A 14005-nucleotide genomic window follows, 5' to 3' on the forward strand; every position below is an offset into this window, starting at 1 on the left:
CAAAATATTGTAAAGTATTAAAAACAGATTGTAAAACTTGAAAGTGACTGCAATTCTTATTTCAAATTGTCTTGCTCTCAGAGCATCACTGTGTTAGTTTATTCTACCATTCAGACAAGGTTTTTCTTGGTACCACAAGGGGCAGGGACTGAAGGTTTGCTTGTGCTTGGGATTCAGCTGTCGGTCCACAGAAATATTTAACAGGGCTGATGCAAACGTGAACTGCAGATAAAAGTCAAACCGTGCTGATCACAGCTTCTCTTACCCTAGGAACTGATAGGTTACAGACGTGGCTTTCCTGCTGTGCATTTAAAAGCACCAGACACAGGTCATCAGTAGCTGGATTTGGGCTAATTCTAAAATGGGCACGGTTGTAATGTGTGCAGATAGAGAACACCAGCGATACTGCAGCGGTGAGCCCTTCTACCTACAAGTCAGAATTTCATGTCTTTAATGGGAATTTAGGCTTTTCTATGCATAGCATAGCAAAACTAAGGGGTTGGTTGTTTTTTTTTTCCAAATCTCAAAAACAACTCTGATTTTTGTGAGTATTGTTTTTAAACTAAGGATTTTATTTTGTCTGAAGGTCACGTTGGCCATCTACATCCTTTGTTGGCTCTTGTGCAAGCTCTTCAGTGGGTGTTAAGAGTGCAAATGAAACCTGATTTCAGTTACAGTCACTGGAGAAAGTCCTGTTGGAGTCATGATTTCACTCACTTCACATAGGAGAATCTCAGCGAATCTGGTCCGGAGTTAATGAAAAAAAAAATGTACTCAAGATTGTTTAACATCCTATTGATAAAAAAATAAATCTCATTCTCGCAGTTTAAAAATGATAATAGGATTTTTTTTTGTTGGCTTCTTAAAGAAAGATGCTCTGGTTCCTGTCATCTCTTTTCCTTTTTTCTCTTTGGGGAATAATTGGGTTTTTTTCCTCTCCTTTCTTTCTCAGAGGGCATAGAACAATGGATTTTCATTCATTGGCTTTGTTTTTTTGTCATAAACATCACTGTTAATGCTAGTGCCATCAGCGCAGTTCTGGGAAGTACGACTTAATTAGTTAAGCTGCTGGCTGGGTAACTACCTTTGCAGCAGCCAAACAAACATCCTGGAAGATGAGAGCAATCACTGGGCTAATACTTACTTTTAAAACATTCTTAATGGAATAGCTTACTTCAAATACAGAACAGACTACTCCCAAACCAACACAGAACATTTTCAAGGTAGAAATTGATTGTTTTGCCTCTCAATTACTGACCAAGCAGTTCTGATTTTGTTGTTGTTGTTGAAGATCATACCAAATAGAGGAGGACTCTGAGACAGTCAGTTTGCCTCTGAGCATTATAAGGGCAGCAGCATTTATATACCTCTCCATGCCTTATTTTTGCAGCCTGACATGTTCGGAGCATCTTGACCCCTGTGTCTGGCAAGTATGGCTGGTGTTCGGTCATTAGCTCTCAATAGTTACTGATTTCTTTTGTGGTTTGTTCCAGTTGTCCAATCCAAAATGCATTCCATCTCTCTTTTTCCGAGGTCAATGGTCTGTAATGCAAGAGGCCCAGATTCCCTTCCTGGCTGTGGCATAAAGCAAGTCATGTCTCTGACCATGGATCATCTTGTCTCTCTCTCTCATTTATTTCTCCCATCAGTGTTCTGTTCTGAGTAAATAAAGTGTAAAATAAGCTGGTCTTACCTGAGTAACATTTCATAAATCATACTTGAATGTGTTAAGTAGAAAAAATATGTTATTCATTTTCTATAGGAAATTGCACCTCTAAGTGGAAATGAAGGGGTTTCTCAGAAAACAAAAAGCACTTTAATTATTTAATTTTGACAATACCCTTGTCTTACAAGCGAGTGTTCTAGAACAGAACAGATGAATAACCCACGGATGGATGAGTGTAATCCATTCATTTGTGTGTGAAGCCAAAGTCAGTCAGAATCCAAATGACACCAGAAGTCCAAGTGATGATCAGAAGTGCGTTTGACAGTATACTGTACGGAGCCAAACAACATGGCAAATGGTTTAACACATTGACTGACTAGGTCCTTTCATCTCCAGCTTATGTGATTTTATATTCGAGCCCTTCTGTTGGCTGAAGGTGGTCAAAAGCAACGGGCAACTGTGTATCATCAAGTGTGTGCCTGAGGAAGTATCAGCATCAGATTAAGACGTATGGATGTAAATTCCCCAGTTGACTGGTGAGGCATTTTTTTCAGTTATTTGAGCATGTTCACGGGGTACTCTGTTTCAGTGTCCCTTGCAGAGAAAAGGAGAATTTTTGGATAGCCTATCTACAGTGTAAGTTATTCTTCTCTTTGGCACTGTGCGTTTCTTTAATGGTAATCTGCCTTTTATGACCTTCGCTAACTAGGCATAGTCTTATCCAGTTCTCTAGTTTTACAGAAAAATCCTTACATAGCATTTTTGTTAAGCGACTAGATACTGCACTGTTGCCACTTGGTACTACGACAAATACTTGGCTTACCATTTTTCATTTTAAGTGCATTTCACCCAAGATACTATGCCGTAACAGAAAAAAGATATGTGTTTGTGTGTGCGTGTGCATATACATACACACACACTAATAAGTGTCTTTATTTGCCGGGTATGTGAAATGAGCAGCTAAGAGGATTTCATTTCTGATACCAAATAACCAACTATAGTTTGCTACTGATGCTTTTAGAAGAAAGAATGAGGTAACTTACTAAGAAAACTGGCATGCTTCCTAGTCAGAAGCTGCTGCCTTAAGGATGCAAAAAGGTATATATTAACATAAAGAATATTTGAAAAGAAATGTGTCTTCCAAACTAGCACACCTCTTTCCTCCAGAGCTCCTGCTGTAGGTCATTTTGCTATGGTTATCCAGGGGGTTATAAATTTTGGGAAAGGACTGTCCTCCTCTGTACCTTCTCTGGAGTAACTCAGCAAGTTCCAGGTGCTTAACAAATAACACACATCCTTGCCGAGGCACTTAAGCGTCATGGCCAGCAATCTTTATCTAATGTTAGTGATCTCTGAGGAAACACGATAGCTCCTTGTGGGTTTTGACTGGTATGTAGGCAACAGAGAAAGCAGCCAATGCACAGAATTGATGACCTAGCAGCTAGTCTCATTAAGTCAGATTGTACCCTGATTTACTTACTCTGAAACCTTAATGGTCTCAGTGAGGTTAGAATTCACTGTGTGTACCATCAGCCTAACTATGAAAGCAGAAAATTTGCACTACCATCAAGCAGCTGTAGTTCTTCCTAATGAACTAACTAATGGAGAAAAAAAATAAAGGAAGTAATGCCAAGCTTGTGTCTGCTGGCACTTGGTCCAGGAAACGGTACAGAAGTCTTCCTTAACTAACAGTAGGCCTGTGTCTCATAAAAGCTGGAGAAAGACCAGTTGCACGGGACAGCCTGCGTTTTGACCTAAACCGAGAACACGTGCCAAGTCCTCATTTTGTAGCAGAAGTATGAAGAATAAAGTCACACACTCTCTACATACAGAAATGAAGGGAATACTGTAAACGGCTAAGTGCCGTAGGGCTGGACTTCTGATTCATCACGGGCAAAAGCTCTAGAAATTACAGGGCTTTTTCCTGCAAAATACTTTTTCTAAAAATGAGGACAAAAATTGTGACCACGAACCTATTATTTGTGGTTTGATGATGCTTTATTCAGGTTGGCCACATGTCTTTTTCTTTATGGGTTGTAGTTCATTGACACAATCAACTGAAATGGCTCTTCTGGAGCCATTACAATTTGTTGTGTTAGCGCAGCTGAAAACACTTCAACGTACCATGTGTCACGCTTTGTCAAGTTAACAGTTGATGTTTCCAAATCAGGATGAGGAACAGTGCTGATGCAGTGCAATGCAGCAATTGCTTGTGCAACATAAGCATTCATGAAAAGGGACAAACTCTGCTGAAGTAAAGAAGCACTACCTATTGTTGTGTGTCGGGTGTCCCAGCAGTTTATTTACCCTAAAGCATCAAGTGGTCCATCCCTTCGCTCTCTGAGGTTACTTACAAGTACCAAAGGAAGAAAAGCGTTCTTGTATAAATGCTCACGAACCACTAGTCCATTTTAACAAGCCAATAATATTCAGAAATTATATTAAACTCCTAGTCAGCAATAGGGAAACACAGATTAAGCGATGTACCAAAGGAGACGCAAGAAGTGCATGGCAAAGGCAGGCAGGCAGAGCCTGCTGCGTGGCTACTGGCACATGATGCAACCAGGAGTTCACCTCACCCGATAGTGCTATGGTTTATATAGCCCCAGTAAACCCACGCGGGGACAGGAATGCGGCTAAAACTGAACTTCCTCTTTAGGATTTTATTCTCGGATTTGTATATGTGATAGGCTTACGTGCGAACAACTCTAGAATTGTTACATTCACGCTGAGATGGATAATGGATAAATGGATAGTGAACCTGTGCATGAACAAAAGTGATACCTTGTTGATGACAGAGAACAGCAATATGAAAAAGTGTGATTTTCAGTTACTGACAGTTACTGTCAGATTTGTAGAACTGCTGAATGGAAATAAAGGTATTGATATTGAAGAATGCATATCTGTTATTTCCAAAATCACTGAAAAGGAGGAGATTGAATTCTTCTTTGGGGAAAATTGAGAAACGGTCGCTGGAAAGCTGTGAAATTCTTTAAAACATCAAACAATTCTTCAAGCCTGACTTCCTAATGTTAATGATCCTGAATTCATGTGTCGACATCTAAATAAGATTTTTCAGAAGGAAAATAGTCCACACATTGGAGTAACACTGAGACAGAGGAAGTTCTAAGCACTCAGATTCTCAAGAGCAGCATTTCTCAGACGGTGAAGCAAACATCGGTGATACACCCGCATAAAATACAGCGCGGCAGAAGCCAGAAGGATTGCTCTGAGAGTCAGTACTCTGAGCCTACACATGCAGCAGGAGGGAGAAATCGTGCTGCAAGGCAGATCATGCACCATACCTCCCCGCACCGCCTGTAGACCTGCAGATTCACCTCTTAGTGAAGAGAAGGTGCCAAGATACGGCAGGGGAGATGAGTGCTCTGGGTCTGGGGGAGAAAGGGAGACGTCGTACTGGCAGACGAGTTGTTCTCCCGGCCTCTTGCTGTTCCCAGCTGCCAGACCCACCGCTTTGCTAAGTTGGGGCAGAAAGCTGACGGTCCTGGCGATGAGGAGGCAGAGCTCTGGCAGAGGGATTTGGGGAGCCAGCAGTGGTGGGATATACTTAAAGGCAAGGAAGTACTGCTTTAGGGGTAAAGTGAGGTTGATCTTTTACCTATCTCATCCCAGGTTAATCCCGCTTAGGATTTAAACAGTCATTTAAATAGCTAAAGTTATCTGATTTAGGAAAGCACGATAATGTTTTGACTATTATACAAATGGATTTTAAACAGCATCTAAGTAACACAAGGTCATGCAGCTATCCAAACGATCCTCTATTAATATAGAGTATTACATGAATTTAAAGGATAAGATCAATTTCAACAGAAGATTGACTTAACCACTGAACCATTTATTTAAAACAGAAAGTGCATAAACAAACCTTTCACCAGGAATGCTAGGATGCGCTCCTAGACTTCTCTTTGGCCTTGAACCACTTCAAATTAATTGGTTTGGAGCCAAAGGAGGTGCATAATATCACAATTTATATTTAGGAAAACTCATTAGAAATGAAAAAGTTATGTAACTCCTCAGAGAAAGGAAAAGAAATATAGGACAAATTATACTCAAACACTGCAGCTAAATTATTTTAACAGCAGGGTAGCTTTAAAAAAAACTGTTAGGACAAAATCCTACATAGCATGGGGAAAAAAAGCTTTTACATCTTACTGTGATTAGAAACCCATCAGGTTAATGGGGCAATTTTTCAAAAGCTGCCACTGAAGTTTTTGCACATGGCATTGATCTTGCTGTATTTCAGTTTGCAAATAGAACTTGTCCAGAGGAGAAAAAAAAAAAAAAAAAAAAAGGCAATCGGGCATTTTCTAATGTACATGTAAATTCAAAGCTCTGTATTTTTGTACCTATGCTTTTTCATTCAATTTATACTTGTGATAGAATTCTAAGAAGATTTCACTTTCACTTCAATATCCACTGGCTGAAATTGCCAAAAGCACCCAGTGATTTTGGGGTATCTCAGTCTTCAGCAGGGAAACTGAAAGGCTTCAAGAAAGCAAAGGGAAGGGAGCCAGCTAGTCAAGACCACTCTTAATTTGAGCACTTAAAATCTGAGGCATAGGAAATTAATGATCACTTTTGATAACTTAGGTCAGCACTTTAAAAAGTTGTGCGATATTTAAATATATGAGGAGAAGAAACACTGAAATGAATGGAAAGGGATGCAGCATAATGGGAAAAGTTCTCCAAAACACCCAAATGACAGAGGAGGGATTGAGGATGACAGGGACAATTTGTAGGATTTCATTTATTGACTATGGCAGTTTTCATATGTGTTGTTTTGTAGCTCCTAAATATGCTTCTTATTTACAAAGATATCTAAATGTCAAAAAAACAAAGAGAGGGGGATGTACAAAACATCTGCTCACTGCAGATGACTAACAAATGAAAAAACAGAGCAAAAGCAGGGAGCCTGCAAAGCAAGTCATGAATGAGCCAGCTACCTTTACTGAAAGGATGAATTATTCCTTTTAGGAAGTAATGAATTATTAGAAGAATTGTTATTAGGTACCTAGACCGCAGCAGCTCTCCACTGTAATTTTTTTTTTAATAAAGATTTAAATATGGTACACTGAAAAACAGAACTGCAACAGAGATGTTACTGAACAGCAAGGTACTGTGCTTATTATTATATTCATATTTTTCAGAGTGGATGGAGCAAGGCAATGAAGTGAATAGAATAGAATGGACTAGACTAGACTAGACTATTTCAGCTGGAAGGGACCTACAACGACCATCGAGTCCAACTGCCTGACCACTTCAGGGCTGACCAAAAGTTAAAGCGTGTTGTTAAGGGCATTGTCCAAATGCCTCTTAAACACTGACGGGCTTGGGGCATCGAACACCTCTCTAGGAAGCCTGTTCCAGTGCTTGATCACCCTCTCAGTAAAGAAATGCTTTCTAATGTCCAGTCTAAACCTCTCCTGGCACAGCTTTGAACCATTCCTATGTGAAATAGAGTAACTCAATGAATGAAGTAAAACTGTGTAACCAGTTAACTAATATCAGAAGGGTACTCTTGACTTAAAAATGTATTGCTATTAACATATCATATTATTAGTTTTATATTCTGGATGGAAAGGGTTTTACATGCACCAAGTCTTGCCTGTTAGTAACAACCGTAAAAACAAAACCACGTTCACAGCTTATGTGCACTGTGTACCACACTCATTTGTAAGATTAGAGCTTTATCATGGCTTTAAAACAGCAGAGTTTTTCCTATCCTGGTAACCCATTTTGCATTCCTTTAAACTGACAATTCATGAAAGAGAAGATACTTTGAAAAACGATGACAAAAAGATGCAGCAAGCAATATCAGCAGTAACTTCAAAGAAATAGTATTAACCCTGCAGGATCTGGCTGCCACAGGAATAGTTCCTTCTCTGCTAGCTGAAAAAATGAAAACCAAGACTAGCTACATCCAGACAGCACAGATGTTGACTAGCACAGGATTACTGGTACTTCACAGCAAGAGATCTAAGAACTTAAAAAAACCTATTTGTGTTCTGTAAAATATGCAGCATTGTCACCTCTATATTTGAATTACTTGTTTTATGTTACTTTAGGAAACTGCATTAAGCACCCTAGATGCTAAGAAATCTAAACCCAGCACTTATGAATTTTAATTCAATCAAATCTCTAAACGTGGTGCACATTTGAAAAAGAATTAGTCAAAATGAAAACACAGTGAAAAATAGAAAATAAAAATTACAAGTGAGGAACAATTCCAGAAAGATCGGGTTCCCACTGAGCGTTAAAGTACAGCTGCTGAGGAAATCTGCCAAACACATTCAGCACGCTCCATAAATTGGGTTCTTGAATCAGTGTCTTCCATTGGAACTGGCAGAAAAGACGTCCACTTGCCTTGTGGGAAACAGAAGGGGAGCAAGAGCTCCTTGAATTCTTGGCTAAGGGCAGGCTGTGGAGAGCAAATGTTAGATTTCTTTGCCTGAGGAGAATATGGGCAACTGCACCAAGCAGCTTCCAAAAATACTTTATGTCTTCAAAGCACTGGACAAAGATGAACTAACAATTCCCTGCTCCATTTCCCATTATAGACAAAGCTGAATTCCAAAAGAAAAGCAAATCAGGCCTGAGGCTTGAGAGACAGAAAAGGACAATTTTTCAACAGTGTTGGGATGGCCAAGCTAATTCACAGTAGTAGTTTAGTGACAATCTCCAGGTTATAATCCCTACAAAGAAGTCCAAAGTGGTGTATTTTAATACCTTCCCAACTGCCTAAACACATTTTGCTCAGCTTGATCCAACTGGCTCTTAACAAAAAAAGAATTTGCAGATAGTCATAAGACCATAAAGCAACAGCTTACTGGACACAGAGAGGAGCGGATGGATATTTTTGTCATTTCCCAGTAGTCCGTTCTTGTTTTCATCTATCTCCAATTATCATACATAGATGTCAACTACTAGAAAGTCAAAAAGGAGTGCTGCATAAGGAAATATTCCGCAAAGACAAGGAAGTATCTATCACTGCTGCTAAAGGAGCACATCAGCCATTCAAGCGCTATCCTATCTGTTCTGCCAATCTAGTCCTACTGTCCAGCTATGGACATTATAAAGCATTCTAGAAGTAGCAGCAGCAGGGACTGGTTGCCTTCCCCCCACTGCAGGGGAATAACTTTTAATCTGTATAGACATTTTTTCTTGAACTAGATCATATTGAGCTTCGGTAAGTCTAAGTCTCTAATATTTGCTTTTGAGGAAAAGTTGTGATCTTCATTTGTAGAGGCTTTTAATTACCTTCTTACTCAAGACGTTTTTCTAGAGGATCAGCACATTAACTCATGGAATTTTAGAGAAAGTTTAAGCCTGTTCAAAACATGATTTTTGCTCAGGCTACAACTATGTCAGTCTGGGACATGATTTTGTTTTAAAAAACCAGTATCATCATGCCCACAGAACACCACAGTGCAATGGCAGTTCCATTTGCATAAAGACATCTCACCCTGATCAAGCTTATTCCTCCTCCCATTTGGGAAAAACTACACTTATGTCAAGCATAAGTAATGATATTGACTACAAATGGTTAGCAAATATGGTTCACGTGTTCCTTCAGTAGTCTAACCAACCCGACATACATTGTATACACAAACTCTAAAGAACAGCAATGTCCAGCTCTGCTGGAAACTGAAGGGCAACTTTTAAAGACATTTTTACGTATGTCTGTGGGTACCTGTATATAGGTAGGTACAGGAGAGTGTCTTTTTGAGACACCTAAGTGCTTTTACAAGTCTAACAAAGAGCCTGAATATCCTTAACGTGCTTGTCCAATGTACGTAACTCATTTAGATGACTTAAAGAAAACCCAGTTACCAAGACACTACTAGTACCAAAGTTTTAAAAATATTTGGAAAGTAATTGTTTTCTACAAAATTATCAATTCAAGTTGGTTTAGAACGTTTTTGGGGACCAGTATTTTAACAGATCTTTATTACAAAACTGCCTATTAGTAAAGGAATTGACAGTTCTGGTAGAGCTGAGTACTTAACATACTTATGATAAAGAAGCGTAGTACTCGTGGTTATCAGCTACTGCGCACTCAGGCAACACAGAAAGCAATATGCTTTTAAAGAGTAAATAACACGTAAATAAACACATTTATATTTAGTTAAGATTCACTTGGAAAAATACTACTGAACAGAGCTGAAAGTGCTGTAGCAGTAAAATCCCTGTTGAAGCAGGAGGGAGGCGCACGTCGTGTTCCAGTTTAGGCAATCTGCTGTTCCTCTGGCAGTGGAACAACATCACAGGCAGTAACAACGTGGCAGTTACAGTGATAACAGCCCTTACCACAAATGGTAAAGCAATGACATGTAGTTGGGTTGTAAAGATAAAGTGCTGACAAAGTCACGCTATTTGACTCGTAACACTTTATAGATACCTTCATTGCTGCCAGAGCCGTAAGTAGGTTTAAAACCAATGGTAATGTTCTGCATCTCTTACTGACCTGTACAGCCAAAATCACAAAGCCAAACATTGCAACTCCATATCAAGACATCCTTGGAAATTACATGTAAGGACCAAAATCCATACTTTTCACTTTACTATTAGATTTTAGGGTTTGTACATTTTTTACAGAGAATTTTTGCTTACTCTTAAAGGAACCACTTTCAGATTCTTTTTTCTTGATTTTTGACCTGTTCTGCTCCCATTCTGGTGAGGGTACAGCTAAGCAATTTCAACCTTGCAATTTCCAAACACTCGTACTTTAGTTATTCTGAACACAGACAACTTCTCACCGTTTATGCTTTGACTGGTTTCTCTGATCCCCGCCCTTTCGGTTTGAATACATGCAACTGTGCATGCCTTCAGATCCTTGCCAGCAGCAGAAGCCAAGACATCTGTTCTGCAGGGAGAATTAGCGGGGAATGACTTCCGAAGTTGGTAGGTGAGTTGGCAGGTGGGCATCACACAAGCGAAGAATGGCAAAAGGTGGTTACCAGTAAGTTCGAAACGGAGTAGTGTTAAAACTACTTAGTGTGCTGAGCATCCTTCCAGGTTAAGGGAAAGAAGTAATGAAGGGTTTCTTTAGAAAACAGTGTCAGGAAAATGGTAAGAGGTCCCCAGAGCTCCGCCGTGGGGCCGGAGCATTTCCCGAGGGACCCCCGCTTCGTGTAACAGCCTGCGGCAAGAGGAGCAGCTGTAAGGCGTTAAGGCCTACGGCAGGAGCACGTGTCCGCAAAACACACGGTGCTAAAGCACGTTATAAAACTATTTATATCGCACATCCCAGTGTCCACAAGACTGAAGCATGTATTCTGGCTGCTGCTGGCAATGCGATCCCGGACGGTATGCCTAGGGTGAGAAATCATTTCCTTACAGTTTGTTAAGGAAGCAGATAGCAAACCAGCTAACGCGGGATCGCTTCCTAACGTACAGGAACGGGGTTTATCACGCTTGGTAAAGCCCCAGCCTGGTTAGCGGGGCCGGGAGGCGGGGAGGCCGGCGGGGAGGCCGGCCCGGAGGCGGGGGAGGCCGGCTGGCCGGCTCCCGGGCCGTCCCCTGGCCAAGGCGGGCTTGCACTGCCACCCGGTGGGCACAGGCCCTTGCAGAAACCCGCCGACGGCCCGCGGGGATGCAGGGAGACGTTTGGCCCAGCGGATTTATAGGAGAAAATAAATTGCTTAGCCTAAATTCATGGAGGAACAGGGGAGAGATGAAGGAACCTATTACTTGATACAAACCACGCATTCAAACATCACGCAGGTATAGCCTAAAGCATCATGAACGTGACCCACAAATAATGGCTGCAAGTATTTTGAAATGCTTTTTGTCTCCTGATTTCAAGGCACTTAAAATATGTCAGGCTCTTCTTGCAGTGGCAAGGGCTAACCCCTTTTAATGGTCGGTTTTGCCTCGTCATATCTTCCGAGGGAAGAACTTTGGAGAACAGCAAATAGCACAAATCTTATAATTAAGCTGCTGAATAGTGGCGATATTAATGGTGGCTGACAAAGCTTCCTTGTTTAAAACAAAACTTTCAGAAGTGATAACTGATGATTCCACTACAGCCAGGTTACTAGCAAAGCCAAATGATACATGCAGGACAGTCAGAGCGCTCAAGATGCTCATCCATATCGCAGTCCACAAATGAGAGCACTTCTTATCAGAAATACATTACACAGTATCATTCGATGTCCTACACTTTGATTATTATTTAGTATTTTGTCACACTAGGGTTCTTCTAAGCGCTTAAAAAATACAAAGGGACGTGACATCGAAGCAACAAGAAATAAAAACAGAAGTTCCAGATGCAAACACGAAGTGGAAGTGCGTGGCTCGTAAATACTGTTTGTATAACACTTGCATTAGGACTTCAGTCAAAAGCGTCTTTTAGGGTTATTGCTTCTAGGCTTTGGAAAAATCAAACCCAACTTGGTCCTAGGTATTTAACAGCCACATTTTATTTGGAAAGAGCAAGTTCTTTCCAGCTGGGCACAATCAGGATTCCTGTTTTCCCCGTGTGGTAATGTAAACATTTGGGTCCAGAGCTGAACAACTTGTATTCCTGACAAATATTTGACTTACCAGAAGAGTCACTTACTAGCCAGCAGAAGAACAAAATACACTTTTCTTCCTATTTGACTTGTTACTGGACGATTCCAAAGGCCTTCCAGGCACCTAGCAAAGATCCTTGGGTCCCTAAGGCCCCAGCGGGCATCCTTCTGCCAAATAAGAGATGAGAAAAGCAGAAAAGCTTTTAAGATCAAAACCTTTTTGGTCAATGTGCTTTTTCTGGTAGCTCTGAAACTGATGATTACAAGACAAATAATTTATCAGGCTCCATGATTATGTTCTCCATTTCAGGCTGTAAAACCACTGCTCTGAAGCAAACATGGTGTAATCTAATCTACTTTACCATAACAGCAGCTGAACTAAGCTTTGACAGTGATTTTCTTTTTGTATGCTCAATTCCTAAACTCAGACTGAAGTTTGAGCTTGAGAGGGTACAGACTACAATGAGTGAAGCCAAAGGCAACATTCATATGAATCTTAATGAAGTGAAATTCTCAAGCTTCAGGCAACTTCAAGTCTTCTGCAAGTCAGACGAAGATCTGCATTACATGAGAACTTGCTGTAACATTATGATACTCTCACAAATACAAAAGGTTGTATTTTCCAGTACCTGATTCCCCTGTGACCCAGCTTTTAAAATCATGATTATGAAAGGTTTTGGGAAGTGAAGAGAGCGTACGGAAAAACAGTGCAAATTGTTTGCTTAACAGCATTTGCTTTTAGAGCACGTCCAGAAGCGTTAAAAATATGCTTCGGATGACAGGAGTGATTCATGACTAGACAGCTGCTGAGAGAGACATCACCGACAGGAGAGGGAGAGAGTGCATGTGAGAGAGGCAGAGAGATTTGACATGCAAATTACTTGGAGAAAAAGAAATTACATACCTTTTCTTCTGAGCTTTAGAATTTAGGGATGATTTTAATGACTTTCGAATTGAAACGAAGTTGTTGCATCTCCTGAAGCTGTCAGAACTTCAGCGCCCCTCAGACCTGTTTCACAGGCTGCAGTCGTTACTCAGCTGATGTGATGACTGTCTGCCGTCGCTTTCTGGGTTGGAAAAGGGAATATTCTTTTGTCCATTTGGTGTTTTGCAGTATTAAGAGAATGACTGCTGAATTTCCTGCCAAGGCCTAACTTCACAAATAATGCAATTGTTACATTGGTGTCAATCTTCAGACAAAACGTTTAATAAAGTTGGTTGGCAGTAAGTCCCTGCTCAACAAGTAGAAGGTATATTTTCCCCATTCTGGATCCATGGAACAAATTCAGAAAGTGATTGATTGAAATCCAAATCTGAAAGTAATGAGTAAACCATTTAACACTTGAGTTTGAACTTTGATGTTCTAGTGATCTCCAGCATTCCCCATCTGAAAAATATCACGGCAGAAGTGCTCACCTCTGGTCTATACCTACAGTCCCACTGCTTTTCCCTGTCCATTTAGCACAGGTCTGGTAGCACAGCCTTCAGCCTGTGGACACAGGACTTTACTGTAACAGCCTACCTCTAAACAGCAATCTTCATTGATACTCTGCTTTGATATTGCTAATTTCATATATACTTACCGTGGTATGATGTTCCCTGGAAGCCCAAGCTTAAATTTTGGTGTTTGTCAAAACTGGTCAGCCTTAATCTTGGCCTTTTCATGACTCCACATATACATACCTCCTGGTGATTTAATGCTTATGGCTGTTCTGTATAGTTTTTCCCTGAAACACTGTGCCTTACTTTTTCTGCATGGCAAGTGAAATGCAGAGGGCCTTTATTCTGAAGTGGAAGTAAAACA

At 40.5% G+C, this 14005-nt stretch overlaps 1 protein-coding gene across 4 annotated transcripts in view; it reads right to left on the reverse strand.

Annotated features, from left to right (window-relative positions):
• Positions 1-898: 898 nt before the first annotated feature.
• Positions 899-14005, reverse strand: part of ZBTB49 (zinc finger and BTB domain containing 49) — a 38022-nt gene continuing 24915 nt past the window's right edge. The window contains exons 9-11 of one of the 4 annotated variants that reach the window (XR_015699543.1): positions 13785-13986; positions 13618-13690; positions 13285-13514 (exon numbers count right to left, since the gene is read on the reverse strand). The gene's annotated coding sequence lies outside the window, so the exon portion shown is untranslated. The other 3 variants (XR_015699541.1, XR_015699542.1, XM_087735832.1) reach the window with 3 other exon arrangements.

This window comes from Nipponia nippon, unplaced genomic scaffold (genome assembly GCF_047370975.1).
Source record: "Nipponia nippon isolate SJK-2023a ecotype South Korea unplaced genomic scaffold, ASM4737097v1 scaffold_6, whole genome shotgun sequence".
NCBI lineage: Eukaryota > Metazoa > Chordata > Aves > Pelecaniformes > Threskiornithidae > Nipponia > Nipponia nippon.